At 45.3% G+C, this 17582-nt stretch overlaps 1 long non-coding RNA gene across 1 annotated transcript; it reads right to left on the bottom strand.

Moving 5' to 3' along the window:
• Window positions 1–2011: 2011 nt before the first annotated feature.
• Window positions 2012–14618, bottom strand: LOC147914100 (uncharacterized). Its single transcript, XR_015555715.1, has 3 exons — window positions 14500–14618; window positions 8811–8852; window positions 2012–2167 (listed from the first exon to the last, which is right to left on the bottom strand). It is a non-coding gene; the product is annotated as an uncharacterized LOC147914100 (long non-coding RNA).
• Between the last annotated feature and the right edge of the window lie 2964 nt (window positions 14619–17582).

The raw sequence follows: 17582 nt of genomic DNA, 5'->3' as shown, positions 1-17582 counted from the left end.
CCTAGGAGTAGGTAAATCTTCCTCAAATAAAACTTAAATCCAAAGCATAAACTTTTTTTGTGTGTGAGGAAGATCGGCCCTGAGCTAACATCTGCCAATCCTCCTCTTTTTGCTGAGGAAGACTGGCCCTGGGCTAACATCCGTGCCCATCTTCCTCTACTTTATACCATCTTCCTCTATTTTATATGGAACGCTGCCACAGCACGGCTTGACAAGCAGTGCGTGGGTGTGTGCCCAGGATCCGAACTGGCGAACGCCGGGCCCGCCGCAGTGAGCGCGCGCACGTAACCGCTTGCGCCACCGGCCCCCACAAACTATTTTGACCACATTAAAATTAAGGATTTCTGGGGCTGGACCTGTGGCGTAGCAGTTAAGTGCATGCGCTCCGCTGCTGGCGGCCCAGGTTCGGATCCCGGGCGTGCACCGACGCCGGCTTGTCAGGCCATGCTGTAGCAGTGTCCCATATAAAGTGGAGGAAGATCTGCACAGATGTTAGCCCAGGGCCAGTCTTCCTCAGCAAAAAGAGGAGGATTGGCAGATGGTTAGCTCAGGGCTGACCTTCCTCACAAAAAAAAAAAAAAAAAAAGGATTTCTGTTCAAAGCATGATACAATGGACAAAGTTAAAAGACAGGAGACTGAGTGGAAGAAGATATTTGCAATAATTAAAACTGACAATGACTGAAAAAACCAAGAATTCTTGCAAATCAACATTGGCAAAGGATATATGAGCAGGCAATTTAAAGAAAAGGAAAAGCAAAAGATTAACAAACAAAAGAAGAGATGCTCAGGCTTATCAGTCATCAGAAAAAATGCAAATTAGAACTATGGTGAGGGCCGGCCCGTGGCTTAGCGGTTAAGTGCGCGCGCTCCGCTGCTGGCGGCCCGGGTTCGGATCCCGGGTGCGTACCGACGCACCGCTTCTCTGGCCGTGCTGAGGCTGCGTCCCACATACAGCAACTAGAAGGATGTGCAGCTATAACATACAACTATCTACTGGGGCTTTGGGGGAAAAAATAAATAAAAAAAAATAAAAGAACTATGGTGAGATACCACTTCATACTAATAGGCTAGCAAAAAGCAAAAAGCCAGATAATCTGAATGTTGTCAAGGAGAGAGACATATAGGATCCCTCAGGCCCTGCAGCTATTTTAGGGATTGATATATCTGAGCTTGATCAGATTAAGGATAAGCACATCCTATGATACAGTAATTCACCTCCTATTTTATATTCCCAAGAAACGTTTACCAGGGGACTAACAGCAACTTGTACAAGGATTTTCATCATGGCCTTGTTTCTGGCTGCAGAGACCATGAGGCACCAGCCTTCCATCATTGGGAGTAGAAGGATGAAATGGGGTGGATGCACTATGAAAAACACATTTTAAATAACAAACACAGTCCCATTCTCATAAATTAAACTGAAACACACAAAAATACTATTATTAAAATATTGTAATTTACAATGATAGTCATAATTCGAAGGATATACATTAAATGATTGTCCTTGAGGAAAGAGGAGGGAGAAGGGGATGGAAATGGGGAAAAGAGAGATGTTAATCTGGCAGTAGTGGGGAGACTGTATCATAAATAGGGGAGAAAATGAAAACAAAGACGTGAGAGGCTGGCCCCGTGGTGTAGCAGTTAAGTGCGCACACTCCGCTGCTGGCGGCCTGGGTCCGGATCCTGGGCGAGCACCAACCACCGCTTGTCAGGCCGTGCTGTAGCGGCGTCCCACATAAAGTGGAGGAAGATTGGCATGGATGTTAGCTCAGGGCCAGTCTTCCTCAGCAAAAAAGAGGAGGATTGGCATGGATGTTAGCTCAGGGCTGATCTTTCTCACCAAAAAAACCCCAAAAAAACAAAAAAAGACGTGAGAAGTGTGATGGAAAAATCTGGATGAGGAGAGTGCTGCTGTCAACTGTCTACTGGGATCCCTTCAAAGTTTGCCACATAGGCAAGTGAAAATTTTGCCTCTGTCTGGGCCTTTGGGCAGGATGACCATATGTCAGCTGGCTGGGAAAAAGTCTTGGTTTGTACCCAAGACATCCCAGAAAATAGCAACTCCTTTCACTCCTGGTTGGGATGACAAATAGATGGTCACCACACCTTTGGGACACAGCAGCGAATAAACAAAGGTTTTTGCCGTCACGGAGCTTGCATTCTAGTCTGGAAAGACAAATAATAAACAATCAACATAAGAAGGAAATGAAATAGTACATTAGAGAGTGAACGTGCTACAGAACAAAGGAAAACAAAACAGATTAAGATGAGAGTTCTCAAGTGTGCGGGGGTGGGGAGGGCAGCACAGATCGCAGGGTTGAAAGAGGGTTGAAAGAGGGTGGTCAGGGTTGGTGGGCCGCAGTGAGAAGGCAACATTTGAACAAGCCCTCGGGGCCGGTGAGGGAGTCGGCAGGCTGAAGTCTGGGGGAACAGCAGTCTAGGCAACTGTGACAGCTCGTGAAAAGGCCTCGGGGTGGGAGCCAAAAGATCACGAGAGAGAAAAGGAACAGCAGGAGAGGAGCTCAGACCTAAGGGGCTGAGCTGACGGTGGGGCCTCAGAGGCCATCGTGAAGACTGAGAGGAGGAGTTCTTGCCGGATATCGGGCAGGGCCTCAACAAGATGTGATTTATGTTTCTAAAAAAATCACTCTGGCTGTTGTGTCAGGAATAGACTGAGGGGGGCAAGGGTGGAAGCTTAGAGACCTACCTGGAGGCTCTTTACAGTAAACCTAAGACAGAGATGAAGGCGGCTCAGATGAATGGCATCAGTGGAGGTGGTAAGAAGTGGCTGGATTCTGGGTATTTTTTTTTCTTTCTTTCGTTCTTTTTGTGAGGAAGATTAGCCCTGGGCTAACATCCGATGCCAATCCTCCTCTTTTTGCTGAGGAAGACTGTCCCTGGGCTAACATCCGTGCCCATCTTCCTCCACTTTATATGGGACGCCGCCACAGCATGGCTCGACAAACAGTGCGTCGGTGTGCGCCCGGGATCAGAACCTGCGAACCCAGGGCCGCAGAAGCAGAACACGAGCACTTAACTTCTACACCACTGGGCCAGCCCCTGGATTCCGCATAACTTTTTTTTTTTTTTTTAATAATTTTATTTATTTATTTTTTCCCCCAAAGCCCCAGTAGATAGTTGTATGTCATAGTTGCACATCCTTCCAGCCGCTGCACGTGGGACGCAGCCCCAGCATGGCCGGAGAAGCAATGCGTCGGTGCGCGCCCGGGATCCGAACCCGGGCCGCCAGTAGCGGAGCACGCGCACCCAACCGTCAAGCCACAGGGCCGGCCCCCGCATAACTTTTGAAGGTAGAGTTAATAAGATTTCCTAAATGAAAGAATGGGGCGGGGGAGGGTGAAAAAATGGAGGAATCAAAGACTTAATACACCAAAGGGTAGTCATGGTGATCAGATGGTTCTCTCTGTGTTTAGGAAATAAGGAATAAGGCTGTGCCCTGTCTATAGAGAATTTTTAAATCATAATAAAATGGTCTAAATGTTGGTCTACTGTTTATTATCATCATGCACCCACATTTTAAACAATGTCTAAAAAGTCACAAAATACTTCCTCCCCACCGTGACAGACCACTGCTGCCACTGTCTCTCCCACCCTCCACCCCCAACCTTGCATGCCACTAAGATGACTCGAGGATTTGGAGGCCTGAGTACTGGAAAATTGTCTTCAATTTTGTTGTGGAAGGCTATGAAATGGAATTTGAGGCAGGGAAGAGATTAGGAGTTCAGTTGCGAACATTTTAAACTTGAGATATCTAGTCAACATTCAAGTAGATTCGAGCAGTATTGTTGACTAGACGGATAAGTAAATTTTGAGTTCAGGAAAGAGGTCTGGGCTAGAAATATAAATTTGGAAGTTGCTGGCATACGAGTAGTATTTAAACCATTAGCTTGGATGAGATTAGTAAGAGAGTGAAAGTAGATGGAGAAGAGAATGGGATCAAATTTGGAGCCCCAGAGCACTCCTACTTTAAGAAGTGTGGGAGAAGGGAAGGAATCCAGAGACAGAGAAGGAATGGAAGGTAGATGATGCGGTGTCCTGGATACCAAGAGAAGTAAGCCTGTCAAGGAGAGGCAGTACTGAATTTAACGAAGCGGAGGTCATTGGTGACCTTGGCCAGAGCAGTTTCAGTGAAATGCTGGGAGCAGAAACCAGATTGGGGTAGGACTGAAAGAGAACAGAGAGGAGAGGAATTAGAGATAGTGAATAGACACAACTCTTTGGAGGAGATTGGCTTCAAAGAAGCTGTAACTGGTGGGAGGGTAGAGTGAAGAGAAGTTTCTTTTAAGATGGTAGAAATATAGAATATTTGTAAATGCATGGGAGTGATCCAGTAGAGAGCAAAAGTTGACGATGTAGGCGAGAGAGGAAGATTGCTGCAGCGGTGTCCTTGAGTCTAGTGGCTCATGGGAGAGATTGGCTTTAGATAGGAACAAAGAAAGTTCGTCTGTTGTAGCTAATGGGAGGCAGGTATGTGGGTGCAGATTTTGAGATTGCCATTGTTTCTAGACTGTTTCTTTAACCAAATCTCCACTCTAAAGTCAAAATGCATTGGCAAAGTTTTATGTTTGAACACAGCAAAATTTTGGGCACTTAGTAAGTGCTCAATCAATGATAGATATAATAATATTATTATTCCTAGCTCTTTATTTCAGCAGGCTCCAGTCTCTCCCCACTGGCTCCCACCCTCTCTCTCTCTTCCCCTTCACAGCCGAAGTACTTGAAACAGTTGTCTGCACAAAGATTCTGCTTCTTTGCCTTTCATTCACTCTTCAACCACTGAAATCTTGCTTCACCCTCACCACTCCAACTAAAATCTCTCAGTGCTAAATCCAGTAAACACGGCTCAGTCCTCATTCTCCCTAATCCCTCATTTGACCCTGATGACTATGCCCTGCTGGAAACTTGCTCCTTCCTCGCTTCAGTAATACTATCCTCTTGCAGGGTGCACCTCCTACTCGTCACCCCACTCCTTTTTCATCTCCTTCCTGGGCTTATGTCCATTGTCTGTGTAATGAGTATCAGTGGCTTTTGCATCTCCAGACTCCCCTCCCCCTTTGACTCTTAAGAGTGGCTCCACTTTTCCTGTGGGGAACCATCCTTCCACCCCTCTTGGTTCAGGGAACACTGATCTTACCCCAAACACAGGAGTAAGCTTATGGCCCAGGCCTGGCCAATTTGTCATGGGTCAGGAAATATCTAAATAACAACCATTGAGAATCATCCCCAGGACTTTTGCTGGAACTATTAAGAAAGAACTGTTTTCTTCCCACAGGCTTTGCTAAACTGGTAGGATATAAGTCTGAATCTGCTGGTTGCCATCTTTGCCACCTTGTAGGAGGAGCCTGCCTGAGAAGAAAGCTAACCCAGAAGAAAGCGAAGCCAAGACATGATGACTTGATGACACTGAGGCCACGGATCTAGCCATACCCAAAAGCCGGTCCTCTTTTTGAGTCAAATTCTTTCTTGTTTTGTTTTTGCTTAAGTCAGTTTCATTTGAGTTTCTCTTATTTACAACTGAAAGAATCTCGGAAGATATAGCCTGTATATTTTATGTTGCTGTTATCCATGTTTTTAATCTAGATGTTTTTCTTTATCAGTCTTTCCTTGGGTGATTCTATCCATACAGCTACAATTGATATATTATAATTTTATTTATTTATTTTTTCTCCCCCAAAGCCCCAGTAGATAGTTGTACATCATAGTTTCACATCCTTCCAGTTGCTGTATGTGGGACGCGGCCTCAGCATGGCCGGAGAAGCGGTGCATCGGTGCGCGCCCGGGATCCGAACCCGGGCCACCAGCAGTGGAGTGCGTGCAAGTAACCGCTAAGCCACGGGCCGGCCCCTACAATTGATATATTAATTATGCTCGACTTTAAGTGTTTAGTACAAAATTCTCTCATAGCCACCACCAGTTTATTACACTCTTCCACATGGATATCCCACAGACGTTGAAAACCCAGTTTGGGACCCGGCCCTGTGGCCTGTGGTTAAGTTTGGCATGCCATGCTCCACTTTGGCGGCCCAGGTTTGGTTCCCAGGTGTGGACCTACACCACTTGTCAGCAGCCATGCTGTGGTGGCATCCCACATACAAAGTAGAGGAAGATGGACACGGATGTTAGCCCAGGGCGAATCTTCCTCAAGCAAAAAGAGGAAGATTGGCAACAGATGTTAGCTCAGGGCTAATCTTCGTCACACACACACACACACACACACACACACGCACACAAAGCTTGGAGAGGGAATAGATGGGGCTGGCCCCATGGCTTAGCGGTTAAGTGCGCGCACTCCGCTGCTAGCGGCCCGGGTTCGGATCCCAGGTGCGCACGGACGCACCACTTCTCCGGCCATGCTGAGGCCGAGTCCCACGTACAGCAACTAGAAGGATGTGCATCTATGACATACAACTATCTACTGGGGCTTTGGGGGAAAAAAATTAATTAATTAATTAAAAAAAAAGGGAATAGATGGACCAAGATGGTGCTGCATCTCAGAAAGCCAAGGCAGGAGTGAGCTTGAGTAAGGACCAGGTTGCCAATAGGGCCCAGTTCTTCAGGTCAGAGAAAATGAGAGTAGAGAGGCCACTCTGTAGGGTGATTGGGAATAACCTTTGCAGGGAACCGTTTCAGGCTCTATCTGTAGTCCTCCTCTCATCTCCCCTTCCACCCTCTCCTGGCAGTGGTTGTCATGAAATTAGGATAAAATAATGCCCCGCCTTGGGGCCGGCCTGTTGGCACAGCGGTTAAGTCCACGCGCTCTGCTTCAGCAGCCCCGGGTTAACAGGTACGGATCCCGGGCACGCACTGACACAACACTTGTCAAGTCATGCTGTGGTGGCGTCCCATATAAAGTGGAGGAAGATGGGCACGGATATTAGCCCGGGGCCAATCTTCCTCAGCAAAAAAGAGGAGGATTGGCGTCGGATGTTAGCTCAGGGCTGGTATTCCTCACAAAAATAAACAAACAAAAATAATGCCCCTCAGCTGGGGTTGGTATCCCCTCCCATGGAATTAATCACCATCCTCCATCTGATCACTCCCATGGCAGAGCCTCTGGGTCTTGTTGTTAAGGTTGTACACTGCCTACCACCACCACATCTAAGGGGGTGCCTTTCAAATGGTAGATATCTTTGCTATTTAGAATTTTTTGAAAATGTTTTCTATAGTTTTGCTGACTCCAAAAACTAGTGATTTGTGTGATTATCACAACAATATTCAAGCATACATTAACGTGTCTTTTTCTAACAAAATTACCATGTATCATTCCATTTTGACAATAATCAAAAAACCTTGTTGCTGTAATATCATCTAAAATAACTTAAACAAGAGCTGGTTTGTTGACTACGGTATTGATCAGTGATCATCTCAAAAAAAAAAAAAAGAGGATCCTGTTGGTATCAGTGCCTGGCCAAATGTCATACATTTTATCTTACAGTTCATACCATCCGCTGCTATGTTTCTGTACCATGAGGTTATTGTTGAGTTTCATTATCACACAAATTACTATGTAATAACTAGCATGAATCTACCATTAAAAATCTACAAAGTAAAAATTACGCAGATATAGCTTAAAAATTATTATATAATGATCCTCATTGTTTTACATCAACTGTTTATTTGTTGTTATGTAAAGTTCATTAATACAAAATTTTTTCTTCCCTGAGGAAGATTTGCCCTGAGCTAACATCTGTGCCAGTCTTCCTCTATTTTGTATGTGGGTCACCACCACAGCATGGCCACCAACGAGTGGTGTAGATCTATGCCCAGGAACCGAACCCAGGCTGCCAAAGCAGAGCACACTGAACTTAACCACTAGGCCACGGGGCCAGCCCCAACAAATATTAAATACTGTTAACATTTATTAGCATATAACACTGATAATATATGTATTTTTGTGTGTGTGAGGAAGATCAGCCCTGAGCTAATATCCATGCCTCTTTTCGCTGAGGATGACCAGCCCTGAGCGAACATCTATTGTCAATCCTCCTCCTTTTTTTTTTCCCTTTTTCTCCCCAAAGCCCCAGTAGATAGTTGTATGTCATAGTTGCACATCCATCTAGTTGCTGTACGTGGGACGCTGCCTCAGCATGACTGGACAAGCAGTGCGTCGGTGCACGCCCAGGATCCAAACCCGAGTGGCCAGTAGTGGAGCTCCGGCACTTAACTGCTAAGCCACGGGGCTGGCCCCATGATGATATTTTAAAGTGTTATGAATAATAAGATAAAATCCTAAATCATGAAATTATTTCTCCCTGGATATTAGGAAAAACATTTTTAAAAACATCACGAGATCCAGAAAATAAATCAGAAAGCTGTTAAAGAAATTTTGTTTATTTTAAAAATACGTATATTGGGGCTGACCTGGTGGTGCAGCAGTTAAGTGCGCACGCTCCACTTCGGCGGCCCGAGGTTTGCTGGTTCAGATCCCAGGTGCGCACTGACGCACCGCTTATTAAGCCATGCTGTGGCGGCATCCCACATAAAGTAGAGGAAGATGGGCACAGATGTTAGCCCAGGGCCAGTCTTCCTCAGCAAAAAAAAAGAGGAGGATTGGCATCAGATGTTAGCTTAGGGCTGATCTTCCTCACACACACACACAAAAAATACGTATATAGCTGCACTGTCTTAAACATTTAGTTCTACTGGCCATACTGAGCAACTCCTCTGGATGACTGGATTTCTGGAAAAATTAGATGGACTGCCAGAAGTAAAGGAAACACTTCAGAGGTACTAGTTTTAGCAAAACGTAGCACTAACACATTGCTGATGGGGCAGGTTGAGAGTTTACCTTGAACTTCCACGCTCCATAGCTGATGGAATTTACGAAAAACTAGAAGAGAAGAAAAAACAAAGAATCCATTAAACCAAATGCACTTTCTTTCTATCAGGTACCTGACCACATAACTTTGCATATTAAATAGGAACTCTGGTTGAAATTATCTATCTCAGATGAGAAATGTTAAGTTTCCAGATAGAGCGTTTTGGAAATTTAATACTCCCAGTCCTTCTAGAAAAAAATCCACTAAATCCTGGTTACTTTATTTTACCTCAAAGGATTCTATATTTTGTCTATATTGTAAAGTCTTTGGGACAGAAAAAATTCAATGAAATGAGATGAGAATGCAAATGCGAATGAAAGTAAAGATTGGCAGCATTTACTGCATAGTCCTAAAAAACATGAAGAAAGTGAAATGCACATCAACCAAATGGAAATCTGATTCCAAAAATATATTCTATTCATGTGAACATGAAAAAAAATTGGGTGCTGTTTTTGAACATATGGTACTTATGATTCACTTTTTAGTGAGGGAATATCTAAGCTCATCCAAGAAAGTTAATGAGTGTGATAATGGGAAATGTTCTTTATTTGGCAGGAATCATAGCAAAATTTGATATGATTATGTCAGAACATTTATACAGAATATAAACATTGACACAAAATAATATTACACATTGTTTAGGGAATAAGAGACAAAACTAAATAATTAAAATTATAGATGCAATGAATAAGATCATGTTGAATAAAATAAGAAATGTTAGACATTACTCAATTATTTGAAATACAACTCCAGGAACAAGCTATGTAGAATACGCAACAATTATTTTAGATTTGTTGATTTCCAGAATGCAAATATATCTATATGTGAACATCTTGGAGGATTTTCTGTAGCAGATGACTCAACAAGGAAAGGATTTTACATTCTCAGTAGACTACTTACAAAAACTAAATCTAGACAAAAATAACCCAAGGGGCCAGGAATATGACAATGTAACAAAAATTCATGGAAAACTATAATGGATTGTAACAGAAGATCCTAGAAAAATAATTCTAGGGAAATCTGTTTTCTTTGTTTTGCATATTCTTTAAACGTGATAGTGAATGATGTGGTAAAAAATTCTTTTGACATCACTGAATTTTTAAATATTGTCTAGGAACTATCCAGCAAAATTTCAGTTTTGATGAAACGTTGGAGTGTTTTGAACATGTATTTTCAAACACGAACTTTCAAATGTTGAATGTCAATGTTGAATCCACAATGAGAGAGTCAAGTGGATGCCATCATGTCACTAAAAACTCAAAAGGCAGGATGCAAAGCCCCTTCTAGGAACTGTTAATTATATTAATAAAGACATAGATTCTAGAATGCAAAGTATACTCTAGCAAATTTGAACTTTTAAATGTATTTGCTCAGGCCCAATAAGAAATGGCGTTTAGTTAAAATCTCATAAACAAATCATGCAGGAATCAAAATTTAATATACATAATGCCCTTGAAAGCATTGAAAAAATTAAGATGTTTTTCATTTAAAAAAAGAGGCAAGATTTATCAAAAATAGGTTATTGATGCCAAATTACAGAATTTCAACGTTGATGCCATTACCCCTGTAGAAAATGCTAAGAAAAAGGAGGAAGACTCATGTTATTATGATTTCCAAGATCCAAAACTAAAATTCAAAATTATTTCATTTTATTTTGCTATACTGGACCCATTAATAAGATCCCTAAAAGAAAGATTTATTTATTTTTTTTTTGTGAGGAGATCAGCCCTGTGCTAACATCTGCCAATCCTCCTCTTTTTTTGCTGAGGAAGACTGGCCCTGGGCTAACATCCGTGCCCATCTTCCTCCACTTTATATGGGCAGGCTGCCACAGAATGGCTTGCCAAGCAGTGTGTTGGTGCGCACCCAGGATCCGAACCAGCGAACCCCAGGCCGCCACAGCAGAGTGTGCACACTTAACTGCTTGCGCCACTGGGCTGGCCCCATAAAAGAAAGATTTATTTTTTTAAATAATTTTATTTATTTATTTTTCCCCCCAAAGCCCCAGTAGATAGTCGTATGTCATAGCTGCACATCCTTCTAATTGCTGTACGTGGGACGCGGCCTCAGCATGACCAGAGAAGCAGTGCGTCGGTGCGCAGCTGGGATCCGAACCAGGGCCGCCAGCAGTGGAGCGTGCGCACTTAACCGCTAAGCCACAGGGCCGGCCCAAGAAAGATTTATAACACTGAAAAGAATATCACAGCCTTCTTTTTTTTTTTTTTAAGATTTTATTTATTTATTTTTTTCCCCTTAAAGCCCCAGTAGGTAGTTGTATGTCATAGCTGCACATCCTTCCAGCTGCTGCATGTGGGACGCGGCCCCAGCGTGGCTGGAGAAGCGGTGCGTCGGTGCGCGCCCGGGATGCGAACCCGGGCCACCAGCAGCAGAATGCACGCACTTAACCACTAGGCCACGGGGCCGGCCCTATCACAGCCTTCTTAAAGTGTTTTTATCCAGACAACATATGTAATTTGAAGAATTATGATAAATATGTACAACTGCAACTCTGTAAAAATTTACAATTGAAATCAATTGTATACATAGAAGGAAGTGGTTATGATGGGACATTAATGTATCAAGAACCAAAAATCTTAAGTTATTTTCTAAAATCTAGGAGGACTACCATTGAAGAATTGCAATATGCTTGCAACAATGATGATTTTCTATTATTTTATGTTCAATATTTGATTTGTGTAGTTCATACAGAATGATCTGATGTTTGTCATAATTGTTATTATTGAGAAACAATACACTAACTTATGAAATGTGTTAGTGGAGGATGGGGCGACTTGTTCTAATTCTCCGAAACAGGGATCAGCAAAGTACAGCCTGGGGACCAAATTGTTGACCTGCTCCCTGTTGTTTTTGTTTTTTTTTTTGCTGAGGAAAATTCACCCTCAGCTAACATCTATGCCTATCTTCCCCTATTTTGTATGTGGGCGGCTGCCACAGCACGGCTGCTGACAAGTGGTGTAGGTCCACGCCTGGGAACCAAACCTGGGCTGTCAAAGTGGAGTGCATCGAACTTAACCATCGGGCCACTGGGGCTGGCCCCCTGCTCCCTGTTTTGATATGATCCCTGCAAGCTAAGGATGGTTTTAACATTTTTAAATGGTTGGAAAAAAAATCAAAAGACAAATACTATTTCTTGACACGTAAACATGATATGAAATTCAAATTTCAGTGTCCATAAATAAAGTTTTGCTGGCCCACAGTCACGCCTACTTGTTTAAGTATTGTCTGTGGCTGCTTTCCTGCTCCAACAGCAGAGTTGAGTAGTTTTTTGTGTGTGTGTGAGGAAGATCAGCCCTGAGGTAATATCCCCGCCAATCCTCCTCTTTTTTTTGCAGAGGAAGATTGGCACTGGGCTAACATCCATGCCCATCTTCCTCCACTTTATATGCCCATCTTCCTCCACTTTATATTCCTCCACCACAGCATGGCCTGACAAGCGGTGCATTAGTGCGCGCCCGGGATCCAAACCTGGGCCGCCAGCAGCAGAGCGCACGCACTTAACCGCTACACCACAGAGCCCGCCCCTAGGGTTTTGACAGAGACCATATGACCTGTGAAGCCTAAAATATGTACTATCTGCCCCTTAACAGAAAAAAATTTGCCAACTCCTGCTCTAAAGAGTACCCTATGAGCCTGGGGCAGCCCTGTAGAGACTTGAATCCATGCAAAATTCCCCCTGGATCTCCCAAACACCTAGCTGCCATCTGAGCAGCTCAACTTGATGGCCCACAGATACTTTGAATTCAGCGTGGCCAATACCTGCTCCTTCTAGCACCCCCATCAACCCAGTTGCTCAAGCCAGAGTTTTGGAGTTATTCTTGAATCCTCTCCCTGCTCCTCTATCCCATTAATCATCTGTTTTTTATCTTTCTTTCTTTTCTTTTTTTTTTTTTTTTTTGGTGAGGAAGATCAGCCCTGAGCTAATATCTGTCGCCAATCCTCCTCTTTTTGCTGGGGAAGACTGGCCCTAGGCTAACATCCCTGCCCATCTTCCTCTACTTTATATGGGACGCCGCCACAGCATGGCTCGACAAGCAGTGCGTTGGTACGCTCCCGGGATCCGAACCTGCGAACCCTGGACTGCTGCAGCAGAGCACTCGCACTTAACTGCTGTGTCACCCGGCCAGCCCCTGTTTAGTATCTTTCAAATCCATCCCCTTCTCCACGCACCTCCTGCCACCATCCTAGCTGAAGTCATCAGCATTTCCTACAGGGTGAATGGACCAGTGTCCTCAGTGGGGATGCTGGCCCCCACTCTTGGACCCTCTAATCCATCCTCCACCAGATAGCCAGAGTGGCCTTCCTAGAATACAAACTGACCTCAGCATTTCCCTCATTCAGTCCCCTCCATGGTAGAGAATTAGGCTATTTGTTTATCCATGATCTTTTCCAGTCATGGCCCCATCTTCCTCTGGCGTCTTTCTGTGTGCATAGGATGGGATTGTCAATCCCAGCATCTGGCCCCATGGGCCATCCCTAGGTGGGCACAAGCCCCGCACAGGGCCAATCAGCCAGTCTTTCCTGGGAACTTCAATCTTGAGTGAATATGCATAGAACTGTTGAATCAATTGATATGAGAGTCAGCTTTAGAGGGTAGGGTTTTGGGTGTGGGCTCTGGAGCCATACTGCTTAGATTAGAATTTCAGCCCCACCACTCACTAAACTGTGTGACTTTGAGCAAGTCACATAACTGTCCCATGCGTCGGTGTCCTTGCCTGTAGAATGGGTATCAGAACCACATGTCAGGGCCGGCCCCGTGGCTTAGCGGTTAAGTGCGCGTGCTCCGCTACTGGCGGCCTGGGTTCGGATCCCGGGTGCGCACCTATGCACTGCTTCTCTGGCCATGCTGAGGCGGAGTCCCACGTACAGCAACTAGAAGGATGTGCAACTATGACATACAACTATCTACTGGGGCTTTGGGGAAAAAAAGGGAGAAGGATTGGCAATAGATGTTAGCTCAGAGCCGGTCTTCCTCAGCAAAAAGAGGAGGATTAGCACGAATGTTAGCTGAGGGCTGATCTTCCTCACAAAAAAAAAAAAAAAGAACCACATGTCACATGTACTGAGGCCTTGCCGATTGAGGATTAAACAGGCTCATATGTGGGAAGGGCTGAGAGCAATGCTTGGCACCTGGTGGGAGCCTGGTAAAGAAGCTGTCTTTACTCCCTTGAGAGCCAGCCCACCTAAAGTCCTGTCGCTGGGACCCCCTCTTCCTCTTCCCTGGGCCTGGCCGGTTGTTCTTCAGCTCTCGTTAAGAGATCCTTTCGTCTTTCTTAAAATAGTTTGAGTGGAATTTTGTCGCTTTTCATCGAAGAACTCTAGCCAACACTCTCTGTGGCTTCCCACTGTCCTGGGACACAGGTCAGAAACCTTCACAAGGGCTCAGGGTCCTGGCTGCCTTGGCCCTGCCCATCTCCCAGCCTCATGTCACGCCACCGCCCCTCTCAGCCTCTGCCCCCTCCAGCTCCTTGTGCATCCCCAAATTTACCAAGCTCCCCCTTTAACACCCCGAGTCCAGATTCTCTGCTTCCTAATCAAGAATGCCCTCTCTGCCTCCTATACACCTGCCCTCCCCCATCGTTCAGGTGTCAACCCTTTTAACTCCTCCCCATTCTGGTAAATAAAACAGGTCTCACTCACCCATTCCTGGTAGGCCTCCGGAAAGAGGCAAGACCCTGCCTCCCTCCACCTCCGCCAGGTTTGGGATCACTGACAAGAAGAGACTTGTGATAACCCCAAAACCAGATTTCTTGAGCAGATTTCCTTCCATTTTACTTTCCATGGTCTGGATTAAGAAAAAACAAATAGTTTTGTTATGTACTTTCCAAACGAAAATGCCGTTATAATATTCTTTTAAAATGGTGCACACACAACCTGGGGGTTCAGCTACATGGTCTTCCTTTTCCTCCCCTTTCCCACCTCCTGCCTTACATTCCTGGGGCGCCTGGTGGTCACATTCATTGTCTCTTACTTTCCCCTAGACCCCAGCAGGCTGAGAGCCCCCTGAGGGCCAGGACCACAACTCCCTCACCTTGGAGGCCCCAGGGCCCTGGCGGGGTGGGGGTCAGTTGATGTTTAATGAAGGAGTGAAAGAATCCATTTCAAAGGGAGATGAAGGAGAGAGGGGCCTACCTCTGCCCCCTGGGGGCCTTTTTGCTGCGTCCGGGAGCCCAGATGGCATCTCTGGTCAACCTACTGTTCACAAAACCCTTTCCCACAACAGCAGAGGCACAAATTGACACTGTCCCCGCCCAGCCCTCCACTCTAGCCACCCCTCCAGGCCAACCTCTTCCACAGCTGCGCCAATGACTCTGCCCTCTCCCCACTGGAGGGGGGCAAGGAGTTGGGGGCGCACCTTTGACCCAGGTGTGCAGTGACAGATGGGGTCTCTTCCCCAGCCCGAGGGGTAAAAAAAATATCACAAGTGTCCTGTAACCCAAAGAAAAGAAACCAACTGTTAACAAAGGTTGGCTAGTTTCTGGTGTTGGGAGCAGCTGTATTTTCCTTTTGCGTTTTCCATTTCGTGCTGTCTAGAGCAGGGACTACCTTTCAAAGCAAAAGCAAAACCAGAATAAATATTGCTTTCAAAGTTGTCTTTTTGTGTATGTGTTTTGATTTTGTGGTTTATTATTCTTTATTTTCAGTTGGGTAGAAGCCAGGCTCCTTTCCCCAACGCACACACAGACTCTGCACCACACACAAACCTCAGGAATTAAATCATTATACAAAATTATAAGCAGGAAGAAGGGAGTGGGGGAGGAGTCCAGGTCCTGGAGAGGTCAGGGTGTGAAAAGGCTTTTGGGTAAGAATAGGAGCAGATTCATTCACCAGGTGCCCTCTGGGCTGCTACCCCACTGCAGGCCCTCACCCACGCCGGGAGCTTGGCCACACCCGGTGGAGTAGGAGAGGCGGATGTAAGGGAGGAGAAGGAGGATGGGGAGGGGGCAGCCCAGAAGAAGCCTTGGATTTGCCACATTCCCTCTGTGACCTCACTTATCTTAAAAAAAGAAATGATTTCACATGTGCTCCTTTTCTAGAAACATCTTCTAAAAATTTTTGAGGCAAAACAATTAAAATATTTTAAAAATATGACTTGCAAAGCAACTATTTGAATGGAGCTCTTTCCCTGCCCGGCCCTGAATACAGGGTCTCTGGGGTGGGGGAAGGGGATCAGGGCCTGACCTGTGAAGTTCCTGCCAGGCCTGCCTCCCCGGGCTGGAATCTCAGAGGGAAGGAGCAGCAATTCCCTCAGGCCAAGAAGGAAATGAGTCTCCACCAAACGCAGGACCCTGAGACCCTCCCAGGGACTCGCACAAATTCATTTTACAAGCAGTGTAAAAATTCTGAGGATTTTGGAGTGCGGAGGACTTGCTTCTGGTTTTCCTAAGGCTGGCTCCTGCTTAATTAAGGAAATCACTGCTGTGCTCAACAGCTGAAGAAACACGGGAAGGATCAAGAAGGGAACTTCCAACTCCGCCTCCCCATTCTGCCTGAGTCCAAGTGAAGGGTTGGCCCCCAGAATGGGGCTGATTGGAAGGACCGAGCGGAAGTGCTCAGGCTCTGGAGGCAGGCCAGGGGGTGTGGGCTGGAACCCCTGCTGGCTTACCTCAATTTCCTCATCTGCAAAATTGTGCCTGGGACTGCCCTGCAGGCCTCATACATATTCACTCATTTCATGCTGACCATGACATTATGAGAGAGGTGCTCTCATTATCTTCATTCTGTCGAGAAACTTAAGGTTAAGAAAGTTACTAAGGTCACACAGCTAGTGAATGGCACAGCGAGATTTGAACCCAAGCAGTTCGGCTCCACTAAGTTCTACTGCCCCCCTAAAAGGAAGGCCTTTACTAGACACCTGCCTCAGAGGATCTCTGTTCGAGTTAAAGGAGATAGAGAATGTCAAGCGCTTCCCCAGAGCCTGGGACTTAGTAAACGCTCAGTACACAGGAGGCCATCGTCATCAACTGTCCCAGTCAGCATTCTGAAGCAGCCACAGCCTCCGCCCTAGCTACACAAACATGACAGTCTTTATGTGCTAAAAAAAGGAAGAAGGAGGGGGAGGAAGAGGAGGAGAAGAGGAAGAAGAAAAACAGGAAAAGAAGGAGAGAAGGGAGAAGAGGAAAAAAGAAAACCCCAGACCCTGGTGATTTAGGCAGACTGCCGAAATTTTCTCTTTAGTACTTTTGTTTTAAAATAACATTGAGGGCTGGCCCCATGGCATAGTGGTTAAGTTCGGTGCGTTCCGCTTCAGTGGCCCAGGTTAGTGGGCCTGGGTCCAAGGCGTGGACCTACACCACTGGTCAGCCACACGGTGGCCGAGACCCACCTATGAAGTAGAGGAAAATGGGCACAGATGTTAGCTCAGGGCTAATCTTCCTCAACAACACCAACAATAAAAGAACATTTATGTTTCATTAATTTTTCTTTACTTTTTTTAAAGTTATAATTCTAATATGTGCTCATTAGTCAGAGCCATTTTGGAAAATAGGATGGCGAGTCCTCAAAAAATTAAAAATAGAACTACCATGTGATCGAGCAATCCCACTTCTGGGTGTATATCCAAAGGAAATGAAATCAGGGTCTCAAAGAGATATCTGCCCTCCCATGTCCATTGCAGCATTATTCACAACAGCCAAGATATGGAAACAACCCAAGTGTCCGTTGATGGGTGAATGGATAAAGAAGATGTGGTATATATAAAATGGAATATTATTTGGCCATGA

Source organism: Ceratotherium simum, chromosome 22 (assembly GCF_057802395.1).
Source record: "Ceratotherium simum simum isolate JZ-2026a chromosome 22, ASM5780239v1, whole genome shotgun sequence".
In the NCBI taxonomy this organism is placed as follows: domain Eukaryota; kingdom Metazoa; phylum Chordata; class Mammalia; order Perissodactyla; family Rhinocerotidae; genus Ceratotherium; species Ceratotherium simum.
This window is presented reverse-complemented; position numbering and strand designations above follow the sequence as displayed.